Genomic DNA, 12,976 nt, shown 5'->3' with positions numbered 1-12,976 from the left:
GTTTTCCCAGGGCGGGAGCCACTACCGAGAAGGCCCTCTGCGGGGTTCCCTATAACCTCACTTCTCGCATTGAGGGAACTGCCAGAAGGCCCTCGGAGCTGGACCTCAGTGTCTGGGCTGAACGATGGGGGTGGAAGCGCTCCTTCAGGTATGCAGGGCCAAGGCCGTTTAGGGCTTTAAAGGTCAGCACCAACACTTTGAATTGTGCTCGAAAGCATACTGTTCTTGTGTCGGCCCCCTCTGGACCCTCTTGTGAAGGAGACACACGAAGAAGGGCATCAGAAGATGATCTCAGGGTTGGGGTAGGTTCATATGGAAAGAGGCGGTCCTTATGGTATTGCGATCCTGAGCCATTTAAGGCTTTATTAGGTCAAAGCCAGCACTTTGAATTGGGCCCGGAAACTAATGGTAGCCAGTGCAGTCTGACCAGGGTTAGTGCCATATGCTTAAACCATCTTGCCCCATTGAGCAACCTGGCCACTGAATACTGCACTAGCTGAAGTTTCTGAACTGTCTAAAGACTAAATAGACTTTTGATCTCATCCAGCCAGGCTCTTTTTCATGGGCTTAACCTACCCATGAGGGACGCAGGTGGCGCTGTGGGTTAAACCACAGAGCCTAGGACTTGCCGATCAAAAGGTTGGCGGTTCGAATCCCCGCGACGGGGTGAGCTCCCGATGCTCGGTCCCAGCTCCTGCCAACCTAGCAGTTCAAAAGCACGTCAAAGTGCAAGTAGATAAATAGGTACTGCTCTGGCGGGAAGGTAAACAGCGTTTCTGTGCGCTGCTCTGGTTCGCCAGAAGCGGCTTGGTCATGCTGGCCACATGACCTGGAAGCTGTACGCCGGCTCCCTCGGCCAATAAAGCGAGATGAGCACCGCAACCCCAGAGTCGGTCACGACTGAACCTAATGGTCAGGGGTACCTTTACCTTTACCCTACCCATACCTCAGTAATATACTGAAATTAAGCAAAAGCATTGGAACAAAATTAGATATCTGGCTAGGCACTAGTAACGAGGAAAGGGTTACACTGGTTTGCATGCAGGAGACTGAAGTATGGTTCCATTGCAAAGAAGCAGTTCATCCTCCTGCCACACACGATAGCAGAAGCCCTGAATGGAAGACGCAGGGAGTGACAACATCGCTCCAACTTGGCAGCAAGACTGAGCTCAGCTGGAGTACTATGTCTGGCAGAGGCCCGTGATTTAAGGAACACTGTTAAATACAACTTGGTTCAAGAGAAAGATCTAATCCATATGGCACAATCCCTACAAGGAAGTTCTCTTGCACAAGCCCCACTGGAATGAGACGGGAGGCGCGCAAGCACACAGGAATGCTCTTGCACAACTCCTGTTCACTGTTTCTTGCACAAGTCTTGTTCAATGGACTGCATCCCTGTTCAGTTCTGTTCCGTTAAAAGGAAGCTTGCACAAGAAAATGTCCAGGTGAGATGCGCTCCCCAGGCTCATGCAGGGAAGAGCAAGTGCCACTTGGTTCTTCCAGCTCAGGTGCCAAAAAATACTGTGCTGTCAATTGCTGGTGCTTGGATCCTCACGCAAACATAAGAACAGCCTGTTGTATTAGACCAATAGCCTATTTAAGTCCAGCATCCAGCAGCCAACCAGATGGCTGTGGGAAACCCACAAATAGCATTCAAGCGCAAGAGCACTCTCCCCTTTTGTGGTTTCCAGCAACTGGTATTCAGAAGCACTGCTGCCTCCAACTGTGGAGACAGAAGATTAGTCATCATGGCTATGTGGAGGCAGAATACAGCCATCGATAACCCTCTCCTCCATCAGCAGTGTTTGAAATTAGCCAGGCGCCAGGTGCATTTTGGCTATTGACCACTTTCAACCAAGTAATGATGTCTGGGTACCAGGATGGAGGTGAATGCCTGCAGACCACTGGATCTGGACTGTTTTCACACGCTAATACCCCATCCTGTAGAATTCTATCAGTTATATTTCATCTGCACCATCAGAATGAATTTCAGGAGCCAAAATGCTTTTTCTGTGCAGCCTGAGCAGGAGCAGTCACCATTAAGAAAAAGAGGTTGGAATAGGCCAATATATATGGACTGTCCCTAGATAAGGTGACTGTTCTTTAAGTTCTCAAAGCTCTTAACCTAGCTCAAGGTTGTCATCTGAACTAACCAGATGTTTAACTGAGAATCAATCACAGTCAGTACATCATTTGAAAAATAAGACTTTAGAGCCATCTTGCCCCAAAATGGCAACTATACATTCCGTTTTGGCGACTGGAACCTTTGTTTAAGTAGTAATTGGGTGCCTAGCTTATATATCTGAGTTTCTAACACTGCCTCCATAAAATTGTCTAATCCATCTTTTAATGCCATCACTGTCTCCTGAGTCAGGGAGTTCCATAGCATAATAGTAGATATTTTTAAAGATACAAACAAATTGAGCTAATTCAGACAAGGGAGAGAGGGAAAGCAAGAAATAAAAACTGATATTATGAAAACCAAAGCATATTTTTTTTTGAAGGGGAGAAAATTAAGAGAGGACATGCGAGCCATTTTCAAACATCTAAAAAGCTGCCAAAAAAACCAGGAGAACAATTGCCTCCAAGGCCCACTGATGGAGGGACAAGAAGTAACGTGTTCCAAGTTGCAGTTCCTCAGATTAAAGCTGGGCAACAGGAGGAAAAACTGGTACCTTTAACAACTGGGCGATGGAACAAGCTGCTGAAGAAAGTTGCCCAGTCGTGTCTGCCTCAGTTTGATGGGAGGAATTTTCGTAAGAGACACGAAGAACATCTACCTAAAGGGACGGTTTTAAGTCAATAGTCAGCCAAATTAGATTAATCTCGACAATGCATTCCAACTCTTGTAATTTCCCCAATTCTATGCACCAAGATCCAAAGACAGGGGGATTTTGCAGATGGAACAGTACAGCTAAGCTTCTGAATGGCAAGCGCGAATTGGCTGTCTTGAACAGAGGAGAGATGAGGAATGGAGCAGGGCATGTAATTGTATGTTCTGCACTACTGCATTTCAGGCTGCAATCTTACGCACACAGGCCTAGTTCACACAAACAGATTAGGTTGTTAAGCGGTTCCCAGACTGTATAAATTATGCAAATTCAAAGAGTTGAAAATGGGGGGGAGGGAGGGAGAGAGAGAGAGGCATCGCTTCCCACGCTGTACATATAATTTATTTTGTCCCCCCATTACCTTTGGCTCAAACAGACTTTGCAGGGTTCTGAAACAATATTAAAACCCATTTCCTCCAGCTGAAATTGGGATATGCCTGTATGCAACACAAGCCATAATCTCTCTTCAAACCACCTTCTACTCTCCAGATTAATATTACACCTTGTCTACCTGGTGTTATACCCAAAGCTTCCTGCAAAAAGCTCAAAGCGGCTGACATATGGTTCTGAGAGTCTTCCACTGACAGGTCCAGACCCTCTAAGCTTCAGCAGTAGACAAGGAAAACTGTTCAAAGCTGGAGCACAGCAAATCTCTCACGACAAGGAACAACAATGCTCTGGAATAAGTACTGTATTTTGCAATCTGCAATCCCAACACTGAGAACTGCGTGCCTAGACCAGACAAAGGATGTAACGGCTTTATTTCTTCCAATTCCCAGCTGAGTGGTGAAAGAAGGACTCCAACAGCCCCCAAAGTCCTGACCAAAAAAAGCATAGTAGGAAATCCAACTTTACCTTGGACTAACAAGTCCACATCTGTGCGGATTCCACTGAATTGGAAAAACCGTAGCGAAAGGAAAATTAAACCATTCCTTGCCCAGAGCCCCACATACTTAAGAGAAACGTCCTGGACCAGCCCAGCCAAGGGGAGCAGATTAGCTGAAACTGAAGAGAGCTTTTGACAAGTTTCATGTTTTGACTCGTGTTTCTAGAGGGGTTGTTCTTTCTGTCAGGCTGGGCAGAAACGCCAAGGCAAAGAGGGAAGGGGGAATTCCAGCAAGCTGCAGTTGCAAGTAACCCAGTTTCCTATATCCATTTGCTTTCTCTGTGTGTGTGTGTCAGCAGAAGGAAAAGCAGTCATAATGGGGGGGCTGGACATAGAGAATAGTCTCCTCTTCTCAATACAGGTGCACTTGTGGGTAGCCTGAATGCATGCTAGGAAAAACCCAGGGCATGTGGAAATGTCCTTCCTCTCCAAGAGTTTAAGGGCAATTGCATCTTAATTTATTAATTCTTTTTAAAGTGTGCAGCCTTACATTTCCTATGAAGAGCAAAGGCGAGGTGATACACTTGTGGCAAACCCTCCCATTCTCCTGCAGCCCTTAATGTACAAAGGGCAGTTTGCAAAGAGCCGTCCTTACCGGTACCTCTAAGCCTCCACTGCTTTCCCTGTTCCTTCCCAAGGCCCTTCTGTAAGGGAAACTAAATCATCTGCCTTGCACACAAAGGAATACGCATGTTTAAACTATTCAATATTTATCCAAGAGGATGCAATTTCCACTCCACTTACAGATTTACTGTTGGGGGGGGGCTGGGGGAGGGAAGCAAGGCATGGATCAACAGATGCTCTTCATAAAGCTTTCTAGCTACAGAAATGCACCCGGCAACAATAAGCAAACCCAGCAGAAAAAAAGGGGTTGTTGCCTGTGTGTTGTGTGTGTGTGAAGCAGCCACTAGCCAGCTGTGCGGCGGTTTGAAATCATGACCTGATTTTTCAATTATGCCTCCACTCCTCCTTTATCCCTCTGACACAAGAAAGGGGGGAGATCTGCAGGAAGGGAAGGGGGGCAGGACACCAGCGGTGGGCCCAAGCCCTAGTGACACACTTCCAGTTTCTCTAAGACAGGGAAACCCAGCAGTTTGCCATGCACCTCTGCCCAGGAAAAAAAAAATTAAGGACCAACCTGGCTGGCGCTCTCACAACCAGGATGCATTGAGTTGTGATGCTGATAAGATCCGGGAAGGGCTCTCCTTCGGTTGCTTTCCTCTTCTTTCTTTCTTTTTGCAGTTCCAAGACCGATGTAGTTTATTTGTTTATTTCCCGCGGGATCCCCGGGAAGGGCTCCATGTCCATTCAGCGCAGCCTTTGCACAGACGCTCCTCGAGCAGCAAGCATACCAGCCCGGGCAGCCTGTTGTCTGCGCTCCAGAAGCAGACAGACCTCGGGGAGAGTTTGCATAGCTCCCCTTCCTCTCTTCCCGGGAAGGTCTTCTCTTCTCCTTCCGCCTCCTTCTCGGGATCTTTCGCCTGGGATCTTGCAGCTAAGATCCTTTTTTTAAAAAAAAAAAAAAACTAAGAGATCTCCTCCTTGCAAAAGCAGATCTCTTGTGCGCTTCTTCTTGGGACTTCTCGCGCGCGCGCTCCCCTTGCAAAAAAAAAGGGGGGGGGCCTCGCGCAGCAGATCGGAGCTGGGTTGGGGGGCGGGTAGGCAAGGGGAAAGGGGGGGGCTCGCTTCTCCTCCTGCGCAGCCTGTCTTGTGGGGGGAGCTGCAGGCTCTGTGTTTGATCGCCGCCTCCTTCCCCCCTCCCTCCCCAGCGCCCCACTCCAAGCAGACACCGGCGAGGGCAGCTGCCGTATTTCCCCCTCGCTTTGCACCGGCTCCGGCGGCCCCAAGCAGAGCAGCCGCGCGTACGGGAGGCGGAGCTGCACGCCGAGGCCCTGCCTTCCCCCGCTCCCCGCCAGCAGTGGGCTTAGGAGGACTCCAGAGATCATCCAGCCCACCCCCTCCCGCGGGAGAAAAACGCTCCTTGCGCCGAAGCTCGCCAGATAGCTTTGAACATCTGTACACTGGTTATTATTAATAGTTCGGTGGGGAGGCAAAACACCTTCTGCCCATGCCCAGAGACAATCTCTTTAGTGGCAAAGCTTTCAGACATTTTTTTTAAAAACTGTTAGGGGATTCCTCACGTGCCTTTAACCCAAGTTAGCCGTGTCGTATATTGAATGTTGACATATTACCACAACCTCAGTAAAGTTTCCATATTTGCAATACTAAAGGAAGAGGAAGATAGCCTTGCAATTTAATTTAAAAGCCGCCATAGGGCATAGCGGTGGTAGGGGGGCAGGGGGCAATTTCCCCTCCCCAAATCAATCAATAAAAATACTAAACCAAAAGTAGAAATTGTAGAAAGATTTTGACAGATTTTCTGAGCACTTGGGATCAAAAGCAAGTAATTTAATACAGCTGTTGTTGAGACATTTCGTTCGGAATCTGCTAGATTGAGTCAGACAGAGGATGATGAAACACCCCCCCCCCCCAATAAATCCTGGCTACCTGCCCCCCTCCCCAACAACAACATAAATCCTGGCTACGCTCATGAAGCTGCCATTTCTTTCTGGAAGAAAAGCAGCCATTAATATTTTGCTGTGTATTCCATAATGCTGAAACACACCAGAAGCAAAATCTCCTGAAAATATGAATTTGCAACTAACTCAATTTGCATAGCTAAAGCGTCAGTGGGTTGATCTATGGATTAAACCTTGTGTTAGGGAGAAGGGATTGTGTGAGTTTTTCCTTTTCTGAGCTGTGATCAGACACCTCAAGCATACCTTTATGCACCACTGCAGAAGTTTTGCCTAAAAGGCAAGTAAAAACAGACCAGGCTCCTGAACCATTAAATATCTGTGTAGAAGTGGCAATTCCAGCATTTGCATGATGACAAGGTGTACTTGCTGAAATTATATCTTCTACACTGCTAACTGTGGTGAAGGAGCCTTGTCCTCTCTTGCACCTGGCAACCCTACTGATACTCCTCACACAAGAAAATCAAAGCTGCAATTTCATTAAAAAGGTACTTTTCCATACAGCTTAGAAACCAAATACTTTTTTTTTCATTTTCAATCAATCCACAAATCAGAACGTTGCCCAGTGTATCCAACAAAGATCGTTAAACTTTTCTCAGAATATGTCAACTGAAGAGTCTCATGTGCTATAATTACTAGATCCTGTTTGGAAAAACAAAAAATGGGAAGGGAGAGCTGACATTCTGCTTGCCAGTGCACAAAAGACAAACATACATAAGGAAAGGAAGAAAACAGCTGGCAGAAGAGTTGCAGAGAAAAATTTAAATACACAGATTCACCCTAGGGCATCTCTGCTCCAAATTACCACCATCCCTACCAGCCAAGAGGTTTGTCCTCAAGTCTAACAAAAGCAGCCATATGGGTTTTGTTATATGCGTTTTAAGTACATACAGAGCGTATGCTCCAGGATTAGCTACCAATTGGTTCTACTGCAGCAAGGGGTACACATAGTGAGAAAACAGGCAGATGGAGGGGCTTGACAACCTGGGAAGGCAGCCCATCTAGGAGAAGGAAAACTCTGATCCTAAACTTCTGCTGCTGCCTTATGAGATTTCTTCGGGAGAAGGAACGGTCAAGGAGTAAATCCTATACAAATCCAGACTGGGCCTAAGATGGTTGGATGGTGCTTTGTAGGCCTCCTTCCAGCACTCTTGCAGCCTAAAGGTAAAGGTAAAGGTACCCCTGCCCGTACGGGCCAGTCTTGACAGACTCTGGGGTTGTGCGCCCATCTCACTCAAGAGGCCAGGGGCCAGCGCTGTCCGGAGACACTTCCGGGTCACGTGGCCAGCGTGACAAAGCTGCATCTGGCGAGCCAGAGCCGCACACGGAAACGCCGTTTACCTTCCCGCTGGTAAGCGGTCCCTATTTATCTACTTGCACCCAGAGGTGCTTTCGAACTGCTAGGTTGGCAGGCGCTGGGACCGAGCAGCGGGAGCGCACCCCGCCGCAGGGATTCGAACCGCCGACCTTTCGATCGGCAAGTCCTAGGCGCTGAGGCTTTAACCCACAGCGCCACCTCCGTCCCTTCTAAAGGTAAAGGTAAAGGTACCCCTGCCCGTACGGGCCAGTCTTGACAGACTCTGGGGTTGTGCGCCCATCTCACTCAAGAGGCCAGGGGCCAGCGCTGTCCGGAGACACTTCTGGGTCACGTGGCCAGCGTGACAAAGCTGCATCTGGCGAGCCAGAGCCGCACACGGAAACGCCGTTTACCTTGGATGGTGCTTTGTAGGCCTCCTTCCGGCACTCTTGCAGCCTAGCTGCTGCCAACTCTGTTTTTCTGCTTTCCTTTGTACCATGTCAGCAAGGCCAAGAGGGAGGCCTTGTCGTCTGGGCAGCCCAGGACCTCCATACACACTGCCAAAGTTTATACCCTATTGGAGGTCACTTCAGTGCTGCTCAGTGGTTTGAGTTCGCCCTCAGAGTCACACTCCATTGCCTCTCGAGATGGGCGGATGCCAACAACGTATTAAATAGGGACTGCAAGGAGGATGTTGCATAAGGGATTGCATAAGTACGTTTCCCAGTACGTTTCTGAGCACAATTCAAAGTGTTGGTGCTGACCTTTTAGCCCTAAACGGTCCAGTATACCTGAAGGAGCATCTCCACCTCCATCGTTCTGCCCGGACACTGAGGTCCAGCACCGAGGACCTTCTGGCAGTTCCCTCTCTGCGAGAAGCCAAGTTACAGGGAAGCAGGCACAGGGCCTTCTCGGTAGTGGCATCTGCCCTGTGGAACGCCCTCCCACCAGATGTCAAAGAGAAAAATAACTACCAAACTTTTAGAAGACATCTAAAGGCAGCCCTGTTTAGGGAAGCTTTTAATGTTTAATAGGTTATTGTATTTTAGTGTTTTGTTGGAAGCCGCCCAGAGTGGCTGGGGGGACCCAGCCAGATGGGTGGGGTATAAATATTATTATTATTATTATTATTATTATTATTATTATTATTATTATTTAAGGGATGCCCAACAATGGAACGAGGAAGCTAGAGAGGCAGTAATGACCAATGGGTGTCGCACAGCAGCTACAGCCAGCAATTTTATTTTTATACATTCCAGCTTTCCTCAAAGCGTCTTCCCCCATTTATTCCTCACAACGAAGGAGAGAGAGTGATTAGGCCAAGGCCACCCTGTGAGCTCACAAGGGGTTACAGCTAGAGGGGGATAGGCAATCTTGAGCCCTCAACCTAACGCTGTGCACACATTTAAAGCACTTTTGTCACGGATTTTGCTACCTCAGATAATTCTGGACACTGTAACCCCTCACACAGAGACAATTCCCAGAAACTGCTAACAAACTACAGTGCCCAGAATTCTTTGAGGGAGCAAACTCCGTGACAAATGTGCTTTAGAAGTATAGTCACACAGGTGGCAACGGGGGGGGGGGGACTGAAAAGGAAAGGGTGGCAGAAAGGGGGAAAGGGGATGCACCCTTTGGCTCTGGTCTCACCCACCTCTGGCTTCAACCTCCACCCATCAATGGCATGCGGCCTCTGGCAGATTAGCCTTGGAATACAGGGGGAAAAAGAAAGATCATTCCCTTGTTCTGCAAGAAAACCCACAGACCTGACCATGGCATTGAGTCAGAAATATAGCGCTCCCTGCCTCTGCATTGCAACTCAGTAAAGCCATCCCAAGGCAACTCCTTGTTCTCAAAGCAATAGAGGGTATTTTAGTCTAGTCTAGTCCAGGGTACCTTCAAGATTCCAGTGCACCTTACAAAAGTGTAAAAGCAATTCCGATAGCATTAAATTAAAATATATTTAAACAAACAACAAAATATAGAGCAAGCTAAAACTAAAGGATTAAAAAGAGCTCTGGCTAAGTAGTATGTGGTTAGAATGTTAAGACTAGTACAAATTCCTACGCAGCACGAAGTTCATTGGGCGAACTTGAACCAGCCATTATCTCTCAGCCTAGACTACCTTGCAGGGTTGTAAGCATTGCAATCTATCTAGGAAAAGAGGTGCTGGAACTCCACATGAACGTCTCCTTTGTTCTCTTATAATGGTACGGCACCCACCTGAGAGGTGCTGGAACTGAGTGCCAGCGAGTTCCAGCTGAAATAAAGTCCTGGTTGTTAGGACAATAAAATGGGGAGGCGGATAACCATTCTTTCAATCCTTCAAGGAAAGGTGGGATATAAATATAATGAGAAATAAACAATGCCAGTGCAAATATAAGTGTCTTAACACCGGCACCCAAAAAAGTGTGATGTGCAGTATTGTAGGCATAATCCAGATCCCAGTGCCACAAGCAGAATTTAAGAAACAAAGTCTACATAGGCCAGGAAGATGATATTTAAAAAGAATACAGGTGAATCTTCAAGTCAGTTCAGCTAATTTTGTTCCCACCAGCTCCAATTGGACAAAGCTGATTTAAAATCTAAGTACTGTATACAAAGAGCACTTGTTTTCCGGATCTGGTGGAAGTTCATTGAAATTAAGGGTTGTCAAATCCCAGTACTGTATTTCTTTGAAAAGCCCCCAGACTGAAGCTTGCGAGCTCCTGCGCTTCTGGGAGAACCACGTCAAGCACCGACTCAGATTAATTTGTGTCTTTTGCAATTGCTTGTTTTGACATTCACAGAACAGAGGCCAAAGTAGCACAGCATGGCAGAAGGTGTAGCTACTTAAATAAGGGAGGGTGGCAGAGAAAATGTAACATTGATTGTCTAAGAGAAATATGTTGACAGTCCCTTTTCGATCCCGGTGCATGGAACTCCCCCAGAGTAATCAACACTTGGAATTAGACTGTGAGAATTTTGCTTTACAAGACTCTGTTTCAAAAGGACCAGTGGAAGATACAAATAGCAACTTCACACGATTATTAACATGGGATACAATCGACCAGGACCTTCTTTTGCACAAGCTGCTCTGCCATCAAAAGGAGCTGCCCAATAGTTTGCGGTGGTATCAACAAGCAGAAGGAACATTTGGGGTGAACTTGGCCGCTAGCTGATGGGTATCCCATACAAGGTTTTCCAAATAAGGGTCCAATTCATCTAGTGCTTTAGGTATATTTCAGAGTTAAGATACGACTTGCAAAACAGTTCTGCTACTACAATACAAGGCTGAATCTACACAGATATAAAAAAAGAAAACACTGTGAAAATGCTTTTTTAAAAAAAGTTTTAAAATATATATGGAATTTGCCATTAGCTCATCAGCACCATCTAGTGTTTCATTTGTACAATGCACTTAAAACACACTTAAAATGTTATATTTGCAGCTCTGAGTCCCAGGTCTGTTGGACCCATCCTGAGAACCAAGCTGTACATGCAGAAACATCAAATGCTGCTACCGTTCTTGGACTGTGCCATGTATAATAGAGAATTATATTTGAACAATCCACACACATCAAGCTCTTTTGCCTAACGAAAAAGCTAACATATCTGGGGAAAGGGTTCTGGCCAGCTGCCTCTCAGTTGTGCTAGTTTTCAACATGTGGGGAAGTTTTCTTCCAAACATGGGCAAGCATTGGGACCATGTGAAGCCGAACAATCCCAGGTGAACTGTATCACTTTTTCTATCTGAAAGTCTAGCTCTATTACCAAAGATAGTGAGGACCAGATGTGCTAGCTGGAGAATTTCACTACAGAGGGTTGGCTTCCAGCACAGGACCAAGATGCTGATCATATGTGAGAGTGTTTTGTTTTTGTATTTAAATGGGTGGACAAGTCTGGTGTAGGTCTCTGTAGCACTTCATGTATTACAGAGGAGGAAGAAACATGCATTTCAGCAATGGGTTAAACATGACTCTTAACACACTCTAAATATTTATTTGGGATCTGTGACCAGCTGAAGCTTCTGGGCATTGTTTTTATTGAGTGCAAATAGTATGATTGACCCACAGTGCAAAGGCAGGGATCTGTCTTTTCTGTAACATGTAAAGCATTTGTCAGGCGTTTTCACACCCAACGCAAGAAGGCAGAGTGACATCAGTCCCAACACATTTTAAACACAGCAAATGTAATAAAATGGAGGCCGGAAGCAACAGTCTGAAGCAACTGTTTCATGTCACTTGATATTAATGCCAGCTCTGCAACAGACACGCACATATGCCACTTAGAGATTTTTAAATATTAAGTTTAGACAGCGCTATTTTCCTAGCAAAAAAGAAGTGCTGAAACTCACTGTGAACACCTCCCTCGTTCTTTTATCACGGCAATGGCGTCCACCTGAGTTCTGGCGAGTTCTGGCTGAAGAAAAAGAAAACAGCCCTGAATTTAGAAATGTTTTTGAATAAATAAAATGTTGACGGTTTAACAGCTGTCTCCACAACCCAATGTAGGTCTTAACACTAGCTGCAGGTAACCCGGCTTTTAAAAATCCTAACAAAGCCCTTAATATCTCCGTCTCTCTGTCATTGTCTCTGTCTCTCTCATACACAAACACACAAGTACAAATCTGCCTCTTCTTCCCTCATAGGAAGAAAGCACAACTGCACACCTGCTCACATTCCCCTCTCACTATCCTGCATTTCACATTCCCTACTCCCCATGAGACTTTTGCAGGGTATTTCAAGTTATGCATACAAAAGAAGAATCCATATAATCGCAAGAATACATTTTTCTATGTGGTGGAGTCTGTAAGTTTCCACAGAACTGAATGTAAACTGGGGGGGGGGGGGGATCTGCCAACTCTTTTACTATTACCAATTTTAATTTAAACAACCACCTAAGGTTCAAGATCAGTTTGACTACAATTAAGATAGGAAATCCATATTCAAACCTCTGGTTGTGATACCTCTGGTTGCGAATGGGATCTGTTCTGGAGGCCCATTCACAACATAAAAAGAACGCAACCAGCAGCGGCACGTCTGCGCATACGCGGGTTGCTATTCGCCACTTCTGCGCATGCGTGTGACGTCATGCGAGCGGCAAAACCCGGAAGTAACCCTTTCCAGTACTTCCAGGTCGCTGCGGGACGTAACCTGAAAGAACGTAACATGAAGCGGACGTAACATGAGGTATGACTGTATCTCAAGGGCTGTCACATGGAAGAGGGAACAAGCTCGTCTTCTCCTACTCTGGAGAGTAAGCCTCGAACCAACAGCTTCAAGCTATAAGAAAGGAGATTCTGACTAAACATCAGGAAGAACTTTTTGTTTGGCGGTGGAACAGACTCTCTCGGGAGGTGGTGGACTCTCCTTCCTTTTAAGCAAAGGTTAGATGGCCATCTGTCATGGCTGCTTTAGTTGAGATTCCCGCATTGCAGGGGTGG

The 12,976-nt window shown here is 46.5% G+C and overlaps 1 protein-coding gene and 1 long non-coding RNA gene across 5 annotated transcripts in view; one reads left to right on the top strand and one right to left on the bottom strand.

The window, feature by feature from the left end:
• Nucleotides 1-12,976, top strand: part of LOC307206589 — a 90,995-nt gene that overhangs the window by 47,781 nt on the left and 30,238 nt on the right. The window lies entirely within an intron of this gene.
• Nucleotides 1-12,976, bottom strand: part of LOC307206250 (ephrin type-B receptor 5) — a 164,076-nt gene that overhangs the window by 136,999 nt on the left and 14,101 nt on the right. The window contains exon 4 of one of the 3 annotated variants that reach the window (XM_079959249.1): nucleotides 11,888-11,952. The gene's annotated coding sequence lies outside the window, so the exon portion shown is untranslated. Of the gene's footprint in view, nucleotides 1-3,686; nucleotides 3,835-4,855; nucleotides 5,545-11,887; nucleotides 11,953-12,976 lie in introns of those variants that run through there. The other 2 variants (XM_079959247.1, XM_079959248.1) reach the window with 2 other exon arrangements.

This window comes from Podarcis cretensis, assembly GCF_951804945.1.
Source record: "Podarcis cretensis genome assembly, chromosome: 17".
Taxonomy (NCBI): domain Eukaryota; kingdom Metazoa; phylum Chordata; class Lepidosauria; order Squamata; family Lacertidae; genus Podarcis; species Podarcis cretensis.
The sequence above is the reverse complement of the archived record's forward strand: the minus strand, read 5'-3'. Positions and strand labels throughout refer to the sequence as shown.